Raw genomic sequence first — 11,566 nt, 5'->3', positions numbered from 1 at the left:
TTTATTTGCCTTTAAAAAAAGAAGAAGAAGAAAGTCTACACTTCTGCTTCACCAGAAGCAGTACTATGTCTACAACTGTCTGGCTTTTGACATTTACCCGATTCAGTTTTAATGCTTAATTGTAAGGTGAGCTCTTCTTCTTTGTCTTTATTTCAGGACTGTCTTCAAGGTCTCTGGACAAGGTAAGAAGCAGGATAACAGCAAAGAGCCCAGTCTAGCCATGTTTAAATGTTTGCCCTTTCACAATAACTATTCTTATGCCTACTGTTCTCTCCCTGAATTGCACAGCCTAATTGTATTTGTCAGCAAAAAGGACAAATTGGGTTTTAAAGGCGCATTGAGGTTTTTCCTCCCGACAAGTCTGTTGGCTGTAATGAATGGAAGAAATGCCTCCTGCATTTTGCAATACATTTGGACTGGAAGATCTATGTAATCACTCATCCACTTCATTCATCTGTATTCTGTGTTTCCTAATACTCCATCGAAGAGGTGGATTCTCTCCTCATAAACCCATCACTCAAAATTACTATGTTCTTCCATCCAGGAATCATCAGTGTTACCATTAATAGTAATGAGAAGACAGCCAGTCACCTCACTGAGACCAGTTCTTGGCTTAGTGAACCTTATGGTTTGCATAATAGGTTCTGTAGGCTTGATTCTCCATTGCTTTCACCTTGAGTAGCCACCCAAGCCCATATAATATGAGTGTTCAGAATGATCTGATTTAGCATCCAGTCAGGATAAATGTCAAGGAATGCAGGGCAGTGTGGAATCAAATGTTTCTGATTTCAGTGAAAATGAAGAATGTTTTTTCTGGGTATAATTTCCTTGATAATCCTGTTTTGAGGTGCCATTCTTACTCAGGAACTAAGAGTATAAATAATTCAGATACTGCCCTTCATAATTGTATAATGCAGCATGTTTTACATATTCTTAACTAGAGTATAACCACCATCGTCTTTTTCTGTGTAGTATTAATTCACCACTGCTGCTATAGCGGGCAAATACCTTGCACTATCGCAGAGCACCTCACTGGCTAGCTAAAGAAGATAGCCACAAACTAACTTACTAATTTTGTTGATCTCAAGATATTTCAGCCCAATAGGATTTCACAAAGGAAGCAAACACAAATTGCACTGTAGTATGAAAAACATCCAGGCAGTATTTTCATGGTTATGGCTAGGTTCATACTAGCAGTCCTTAGTCCTCAACCAGGTTTTGGTTTTGGAATTTTCAGGGAGTCAGTAGACAGAAGAACCTGTGAGTTCCTATTAGCTGTTACAAGTCCCACATTGCTCTCTAATTAGCAAGTAAATAACAGTGATGGAGACCAAGAGGACCACAATTCACAGCGAGTGTTTTTGTGAGACAACAGTAATGAACTCTCTCTTTTGAGGTGCATTAGCGATGCAGTTTCATTACTTGCTGACTGTACCCTAAGCTGCAAATTAATTTCTTTTGTTCCAGATGCAGTTAGCCATGTACCCATGTGTCAGCTATCTTGAGAATGTAACTGAATTAGGTGCTGCTGGTGAGGAACGCCTCTCCAGTTTTCATAGCAGCTGACCCATCACGTACACTAAATGGAGTTCAGTTGTTCTTTGGACAGAGGCAGAGTAAATTAAATTGGTCAGATTAAAGTAGACTGCTGCTAGTAATGCATTTCATGGGTGCCTCCTGCTCTCTGTCTGACTTGGTTTCTGTGAGGCTGCTGCATATAGAACACTCAGAAAAGACAATTTTATATATTTGAAAGGAGAAAAATCATAGCCTGAAATAGGACATTCTTTCTTTCTAACTGACAAGCAATATCATAAAGGCAGCTGCTGGGAGCATAGCATGTCTGTCAAAATGTAAATGTTTGTGACTGAAACACCCTTCTGCAAAGATACAGCACCTACCTCTTCAAAGGAGCTTCTTTGAAACAAAACTGTACAGATATCATACCTCATTGTTGAAGAGCATATAAGTGAGCCTTTAAAGCTATATCCCGTGATTTCCTTAGGATTTATGGTAGATCATATTCCAGGATATGTTATTTTTAGTGCAAATTACTACAAAGTTTGTTTAAAAGGTGTCTAGATGCAGTGAACCTGAATGGAGTCCCTACCTTCCCCCAAAACACCACCAGGATGGAAATATTTTTACTAACAACCTGATCCTCCCTTTCAGAAAATTGGCTGGTGCAGATTCTCTCTAGATGGCAGTGGAGCTCTTTCAATGACGGATCTGCTTCCTTCCCCCACCCTCTTTCCATTTCTTCTAGAGACTCATTTCCAGCTGTACTGCACTATGATTTAACAGGGCTTTGATGCTGTAAGATGTTGGCGGGCACAAATCAGACTTTTTTTTTCTAAAAGGATAATATACTGCTTTTTCAAAGTCAATTAACACTTAGGGCAAATGAAATGGGGAGAGCTAAAGGTCAATTACTAAAGGATGGCCACAAAAACCTTTCTGGTTTACACAGCTTTCATCGAGGGATTGCAGATCACTGGGAAAAGAAAGGAAATAGCAATTAGCTCATTTCATTTCTTGATGGTTACCAATAAGATGGTTTAATACAGTTTATCTGTTTTATTTTCAATCAAGTGTGACTGGTGCTAATAATCATTCTGACCAACCTGAGACCATATTGTTTCAAGGCATTGTACCATCATCACAGTAGCTGTGAGACTGTTGTGGCAATTTATGCACCAGGCAAATGTTAGCACAGAGAATAGCATTAAAACTTCAGGTTTGGAGTGCACTTAATAAGCTTTATGTGTAAAAGAAATATTGTGGCTGGGCAGTCCAGCCATTAAACAAACAAGGGCATGAAAGAGATGAAGTGAGTGCTATTTTTACCATCATTCATCATCCTGTTTAAAACAAGCAGGTAAGTTAAAACTTGGCCTTTGGAGTTATGTGGTGTTGATTCATTGGCTTACCAGATGCTGACTTTTCATGTCATGACTGTGACGCTGTTTTACAGGTGAACTGCTATGGATATAAAGATGTAATCAGACAGGGCTCCAGTGCTGCTTGGACATATCAGCCTTCATGTTACTCGTGTGAGTCACTCTGGCATCAGTGAGGCAACTCCCCAGTGTAAAGTACAAGCAATGTCTAAATCCTTTTGAGATGTGTGGCATGTTTGGAAAAGGGAGATTCATGTCAAGAGAGCATACAGCTTAAACAAACCTGCAACAAAAATAAAAATAACCCCAAATTAAAGGACCATTTATAACAAAATGAGGTAGCAGATTACTGTCTGTCAGTTTAATGGTGACTATACATGAAAATGGCCAGACCTGACTTGAATCTGTGCTTTCCGCTTGCCTTTTGTGTGTCAAACAGCTTTCCAGGCAAGTCTCACACTTAAGATTGCAGTCACAGTTCATTTCTATCTTTTTTAAAATAACTCTGCTGAGTTTAATAACCTTTTCCTTTTTGAATAAGGAGTTTCTGTTTGCAGTCACATGAAAAGAAGAAAAGGCCAGTGCTACAGGCAGCAGGAGATTATTTCATGCCTACCTACTCAAAGAGGGTTTTACAAGAGCACAAGGGCCAGGCAAAGCACATAATGAGCAAACTCTTGTGAGGTAAATTATTATTTGGGATTCTGAATGGGCCCTTAATGTGTGTGGGAAACTCTACTGCCAACTAGTTGTGTGTGGCACTTGACTTGCAGGTAAGTAGCGACTTATCTGATAGCTGTCATCCCCGCCTCATTTCACTGTCTGAGGCAGCAGGGAAAGGAAGAAAAAAAGTGCTGGACCTAGAAGTCACGCTCCCTTGTTTGCTGCCTGTGTCAGAGAGACAGACCTCTTTCTAGCCATGATTGTGTGTGTGTAGTTGTCGTGTTTTAACCCCAGCCGGCAACTAAGCCCCACACAGCTGCTCGCTCACTCCCCCCTGGTGGGATGGGGGAGAGAAGCAGAAGGGTAAAAGTGAGAAAACTCGTGGGTTGAGATAAAGACAGTTTCATAGGGAAAGCAAAAGCCGTGCACACAAGCAAAGCAGAGCAAGGAATTCATTCACTCCTTCCCATGGGCAGGCAGGTGTTCAGCCATCTCCAGGAAAGCAGGGCTCCATCACGCGTAACGGTGACTTGGGAAGACAAACGCCATCACTCCGAATGTCCCCCCTTCCTTCTTCTTCCCCAGCTTTATATGCTGAGCATGATGCCATATGGTATGGAATGTCCCTTTGGCCAGTTGGGGTCAGCTGTCCCAGCTGTGTCCCCTCCCAGCTTCTTGTGCCCCCCAGCTCCTGGCTGGTGGGGTGGGGTGAGAGGCAGAAAAGGCCTTGGCTCTGTGTAAGCGCTGCTCAGCAGTAACGGAAACATCCCTGTGTTATCAACACTGCTTCCAGCACAAACCCAAACCATAGCCCCATACTAGCTACTATGAAGAAAATTAACTCTACCCCAGCCAAACCAGCACAGTAGTGCACTAATTGTCTGCTTCCACCTACAGGCAGGCAGCAATCTTTGTCTTTTTGGTTTGAAAAGCTCAGCAGCCCAGCTCTTGAACAACAGGCACTGAGGCACAGTGCCTAATTTGTTTCCTTGTGTTTACAAAGGGAGTGAGGATCAAATGTGGAGCTCTTGTTCCTCAGCTACAGACTATATCCCACTTTAGGGATATATGTAAACTTTTTTTATGGCAGTGACTGTAGTGTAGTGACAACTTGAGCTAACTGGGGAGTACAGAGGCTGCAGGTACATTTGCATTGCACAGCCCAATCCAAAGTGAGATGTTCCGCTTGAAAAGATGGCAGCTCCACGTTTGCAGTGTTTTCCCTGAACTGATGCTGTTGGAAAGCTGAGAGGTAGCTACTGTATCTTTCTGGGGAACTGTAGCATGTAGGGCTATTTTGGTGGTGTGTCTGCAGTAGCAAAACACTTGACCAAGGGCAGGTTTTATAGCACATGCTAAGCTATGTACAGGTGTGGGGTCATGCCTAGGTTACATCTTACTCTGATGTTCATGTTTCTCTGGCCATGTCCATTTATTTTGCAAAAGATTTTGTTGAGGCAGAAAACAAGGTTTCAGGATATTTGTTCAGAGTGCTGAAGCACGTTCACATCAGTTGTACTGTGCCTACATATGATCTGCATATGTATCATAACTCAGTGCAAGGGTCACATGGGATGAAGAATACACATGTATCTTTTTGCCCAGGAAAAATGCCAGCTCTGCTGAGGTTGCCTCAGGTTTGTTACTGTAATGACCCTAGAGCAATTTTGGGGAACAGTCCTCAGGGTGTGAACCATTTCACCATGGTATCTGTTTTGTTGGCCACATGTTGAGGAGCAAGAAATTCCAGCAGAGTGTGTCTGTAGATATACATGCAGGGAGATACATTTTCCCACAACTAGCAGCATTGTGAGACTGACTCCCCTCCCTCCCTTTTTTGGACTTATTTTGTTCTCTGTTGAATGAGATAAGATCTATACTATGCTATTAAAGAAAAAGGAAATTTGGATGCAACTTTTGTTTTCACAGCTTTGAATTGGTAAGCTTGTGAGAACAGCTGTTCTTTATTTCAGCAAAATCAGGAAATGCAGAGATGAGCAACAATAAAAAAAACCCTGGGTGATCAAAACCAGTCCCTAAAGCTTTGTTTGTGTATACTGTCTTTGCATCTGAGCCAGCATCCGTTGAAATCAATGATACCTCCTTTTCTTTGTTGTTGATGGAAACAGCTTCAGGCAAAATTGGCAAGGTATGTTAGACCACAGTTTCCCAGTGTGTTATGTTTTAGGGAACCCACTCTCCCACCAGCATATATAGTGTGCAATCCATTGTTTTACATGGAGTAAGCAAGTGAGAAATAGATATACTGCAAGCTTTTAAATTATTTTGTTTTAGTGTATGGATTTAGCAAATATTTTTGAAATATATTTTCAATACATCTTCATCTAAACCTTGCAAGCTAGAAAAAAAAAATAGATTAGTTCTAGTTCTCTGCAATAGTAAGTCTCTTTAAAAAAGTGAAACCTTTCCTTATGAGCTGATGTCATGGTTCATTTCAAGCAATCTACCTGAATAGATGCATAAAAAACAGGACGGCATGTGGCCATTGCCATTTAAGACTCTTCATGGTCCTACTTGTGAGCCACTCAGATCAGTCAGAACCTTTCAGAAAACATGCATTTTATTCTGAAATCCAAATGATCAGGTAGCTGGAGAGAAGTGATTTATGAGAAAAGATTAAAGTCTCCCAAGAGTCAGTCAGTAATGCATTTGCACTCTTCACTGCTTTGATCGCTGTTGATAGTAGGGCCAGAGCTATGAATGTGTGTTTACTGGATATTTCTGGTATTTCAGTGTTTCCAGTGGATGGTAAGGAGAGTAACAAAAGTTAATTTAAAATAACAGAATTAATATTTCATGCCTTTTAATTTGATAGAGAAGTTTTTGTGAGATTGACAAGACTCACTAATTCGTCTGCTCTTCTGGTTGGAAGATATGACTTTTATTTTCATTCAGGCTATGGAAGAAATAACATTTTGGTTTCTTGACTTCCTTGGACTCTGGTCTCTTGTGCCTCTTGCCTATTACAAGTCGGGTTTGGATTATTGGAAATTATTTTCTGGGTCTTTTGTTAGACACTGGGCTAATGTGACAAGGTCAATAGGAATAAAAAAAAAAAAAGCACAGAATTAGTATCTGTTTTACTCATCCTTTGTGTAGCTAAGAAGATAATTCAAAAGGCCTGTGAAGGTCTGTCTTTCTGGAATGAAAAAAAACATGGCATGAGGATAAGGAAGTCTAATCACCTGTCCTAATGCCATTTCTCTGTCATCTTGTAGCTAGAAGGAAGTCTTAGGGTATCAGAAACCACATGGAAGCATGATATGTTATGAGCTGCACTGGCTTTGTCAGGACTGGGAATATTCATATACATTCTCAGTCTTTACTTTCCTTTTCATGTAGAAAGACCCTGAAGGGTGGTTCTTCAGGAAGCTGTAGCTATAGGAGTCTGAGGCGGTGCAGCTTTGAGGGAGGAGGTAGAGAACATCATGAACTTCAAGTGGCAGGTGTGTTTGTGGAGGAGGCTCCCTGATAGAAAGCTTATCGTAGTCTCCTTTCCTTGGACAGATCTACAAAAAAGAAAGGAGGGACTGTTTTTTTTACATTTTTCTTTTTAAGCTGTTTTGCAGACCAACCTGAAAAGGAGAAGGGAAGAAGCTGCGATAGAGATCTTCACCAATGGGAAATTTAACTGAAATAGTTTGTCAGCCTCATCGGATGCAACAGCCAACAGACTGTGGTTATCTGTACAGGATTTGAATACTAAAGGGGTGCTAAAGATCCTTATCCACTATGAAATAGTATTTGAATAAATATAAGCTGCTTCTTTGGTTCAAGCCAGCCCCAGAAATGGCTGCTTACCCATGTGGAAAAAAACTCTTGATGTATGTATTTGTCCTGTAACCAAGAGATCCCTAAAATACTGTTGGAATTTGGAGCAATTAGTTAATCACAAAATTGAGTTCACTGTGAGCCAACATTTTAACATAGCCCGAGTTTCATGTGCTTCAGAAGTGAAATAAAACCCCACCCTATTCTGTTCCCAGTGTCAGACTCAGAACAGTCATTGCCATTCTTGCTCATGGAAAGATATAATTCAAACAAAGTCTTATTTTGCAGTTCCTGAGGGAAGGAGTAATACTCAGGTTTTACTTTTTAATGTTGTTTTCATTGATGCTTTAATTCAAGTGCTGATTAAGCAGCACATATTGAATGATGCTGAATTTCTCTTATGTAATTCATATGGTATTTAAATCACATTTCCTATGGAATGAGTTTTAAGCAGGGGATTTAACCATACCTTCCTTTTCAAGCAGAAACAGTTTGATTTTCTGAGGGTGTAATATTACGTTCTCACACTGCTGAAGAAATGATCAATGACCTTCTTTCTTGACACACTAGAAAATCTGGGAGATAGTCCATTTGTGTTACTCTGGGTTGAGTGTTACATGTTTCATCATGTGATTCTAAACCTTTTTATTAAAAGGAGGAGCTTTTTTCTTCTTTTTTTTTATACCGTAAGGAGTGATGTGCAAGAGAATATAGAGTGTGTCAGAATCCTTTCAGATTCATCATTTCAATATTTTCTTCTGCTACAATGGTTTAATTAGAGTAGTCTTCTTTTGGTAAGGGCTTTTGTATATCTTTAATGAAACTGAAGAGCATGAAATGTGGTTTCCCTGCTTTTAAATGAAGCCACTTTTAGAGAAATAAAATGAGAAATGAAGAAATTGTTGAAGTCACAGTGCATGAAATTAAGAGAGCCCTGACTATATTGGCAACAAGTTTTTTCTTTAGTATTTTGATGACCATATAGCTAAGTGGTTATGGGCTAATTGTGAAGAGATTTTCTTGGTTTGGTTCATATCCCTTTGACAGTTATATTGGCTTCAGGTTCATTTGAGCAATTGATGGTCCCAATCCTGCAGTTATCTTGAGGCAGGTGGAGCTTTGTGCTCTGGTAGAGCCTCATTGGCTCCAGCTAGGTCTTCTGTGTATAGAAGTTGTGCTTGCAGGCAGGTACATTGAAATCAACAGGGCTCTGCACAGACCTGTGTCTTTTCCTGGATACAAAAAGTTGCAGAATTGGAGCCATTGTTAGGATTTTTGAAGTTGTTCAATGTAGTTGCAAGTTCCCAGTCCTCTGTGAAAAATCTAGTCCAATGCAGTGCGGTGAGTTAACCTTGGCTAAGGGCCAAACACCCACCCAGCCGCTCTCTCACTGCTCCTCCTCAGCAGGAGAGGAGGAGAAAACAAATAGGACTTAGCAGTTACTGTTGCAGGCAAAACAGACTCAACTTGAGGAAGAGTAATTTATTGCCAATTAAAATAGATAAGAGTAGTGATACAGAAAGACAAACATTAAAACAATGCCTGTCTTCCCACCCTCTCCCAAGCTCATCTTTACTCCTTTACTTTCTCTGCCCCCACCAAGCTGCGCAGGGTGATGAGAGGGTATGTCATGCTCTGAAAATTTTCCTTTTGGAAGTACATCCCATGAAGAAATCTGCTTGTTCTGAAGCAAGTTGACATTTCTGTCTAAAAGAAAGATTGTTTTTAAATAATAAAGAATTCTCTTTTTTTTTGGCTCCAAAGCAGACTTGCCCAAAAATGCTCATTATGGCAGTTTTCTTCTGCAAATTGCACTTTCATCTAAATCAAAATGTTTCACAGAAATTTGCCATTTTGAATTAAAAAAACTTTTCTAAAAGTAAACACTCAAATTGAAATTGCATGTTACTTACACATTTTGTATTAGAAATCAAGTTAGCCTCTAGGAGCATGTGCTTAATACCCCATAAACAGTGGCATGCAGGACTTTGTGGCCAGCCGGTGTGCTGAGTACAGTAGTACTGTCGTAGAAGATGGTTTCTTGTGTGCTTTCTTTGCTGCCACTAAGTCGTGGGACACACCGCAAACCACAGAACACCTTCAATATCTTCTAGCAAACTTTAGGCTCTTCCAGGGCTTCTGGAGACTCAAAAGATGACAAAATCCTGCAGGAAAAAGGGAGGAGAGAGAAACTACATTAACTAAAAAAAGCTGAGGCTTTAAAAAAAGTGGGAGAGTAAAATAAATCAAAATTCAATAGGGTTAACAGTGAGAAAGGGAAATTAAACATTCTGAGAGTCTAAAACAAAGATACAGTAAATTTCAAAATGCTACCTTTTTGGACTCTTTTGAAAATGTTATTTTTTAAAATGGAACAGAAGTTCTGATTTTGCACCACAAAAAAACCCCCAAGAGATGTTTTAATGAATAGAGTCCTAATTTTGAATGAGTATTCATCAGAACAGATCAGTATTCTACCATTTTTGCTAAATAGGACATTTCCTTTAAAAGCACATTGACAGGTGTCAGCTTCTTTTGAATTGTGGAATTTCCCCATTCATTTTCAGTTTTGCGTGTGTCTCTGAGCACTGTTTCAGTAACCTAAAAGACAAGGTTCATATTCTTGATCACAGTAAAATTGTGATTCAGCAATGCATGGTATTAGCAATGTCCTTATGCTGCTGTTGAACTTTACATATAGACCGACTGACTTCAGTGGGACTACAGTGCTGTGCTGATTTGGGATCTAAATCGGCACAGTTTCCCTGAAGGCAAAGGAGATGTATTGATTTAACCAACTGAAGATCTGGCCTCACATGAACACAATCTTATATACTTAAATAAAAATTCAGTGCCTCTTCTGGTTTTCTAATGGTTTTAAATCTATATCTGCAGTAACTGCTGTATGATAACATATTTGATCGGCATTCAGCATAAGAAAGCTTGCAAGCTTCGAATGCTCATAAGCCAGTTCTATATTGTTTTAGTGGGGAAGATGAGAAAAGACCAACTTTTCTTGATGAGGGTGGAGTAGGAATCCATGAGGTACATTAAGAACTTAGCAGAGAAGAATATTATTTGGTCAGGTAGTTTAAACTGTTAGCAGTGTAAGCTTGACTGTGTGTGGTGACTAAATGGCAAATCATTAACCCCTGTCAAAAATGCTCAGTTTTTTTCCCTGTCTTGGAAATTAAGGATCAATTCATGTAACTGAAAAATGATGGTAAATCAGGAGTACTGATGCATGAGAATGGAAAGAATTGTTTGTGGTTTTCATGAGAAGATTGCCAGTTTGCAGGATTTAAATTGCATGCAAACTGGTTTTTACATCTCTAATTGAAAATGTGTTGTCTTTAGGGAGGGTTGACTTGACATTGACAAACTTCAACAGAATACAAAGACATAGAAATGGGCTTGTGCTTGCCTTGAAAGTGATTCACTGGCTCATCCCGTGATGTTCCTTTTATTCCTAGGAATGCTGTAGGATGCTAAATTTACTTCTGCGTGAGACTAAAGGTGCTAGTTACACAGCAGTGGTAAGAGGTGTTGAAGCACAAACAGGCCATGCAGAAAGACTTTGATTTCCAAAATAAAAATCTTTTATTTTTGAGATTAAAACAAGTACAAAGGATGATTTTGAAGTGATGGTGTTCATGAAGTTTTCTTTTTAATGTATAAAGTTCATTCTAGAGCAGACACAAGATGTTCTATAGGTTTTATTATTTAAAACTTGATACTCATTAGACTAGGAGGTCTATATGCATTTAGGAGAGCTTCATCCTGTATAGACATAATTTGGGAATCTTATCTCATTTTTTTTAGGTGATACAGCAATGTGTATTACTCGTATTTATTAAAATACAATATGTATTGCTAAATAATGGACTTTTTCTGCAGTTTTTTTTCAAGGTTCCTGTATCTTTTTCTTTCTAAAAATTGTACATCATGGTGTTGTTATTTTTTAAATATCTAAAGGACAGGATTGGATTTCTTCTATACCTGTTAGGATCACTTGTTTTTTTAAGAGGAATCATTGCTAGGTGATATAAGATGGTGTAGTTTCTAGGAGCTGAACATTTTGTCAATAAAAGTCAAGGCATGATATAAGAAGATAAGGAAGATAGTGTGAATTCTAAAAAAAGGGTGCTGTTAGCTCAAGGACATTGTCCTTTCGATATGGCTAAACCAAGACTGAGTTGGCTTTCCTGAAG

The sequence above is a fragment of the Ciconia boyciana genome, chromosome 5, assembly GCF_034638445.1.
Source record: "Ciconia boyciana chromosome 5, ASM3463844v1, whole genome shotgun sequence".
NCBI classification, from domain to species: domain Eukaryota; kingdom Metazoa; phylum Chordata; class Aves; order Ciconiiformes; family Ciconiidae; genus Ciconia; species Ciconia boyciana.
This window is presented reverse-complemented; position numbering follows the sequence as displayed.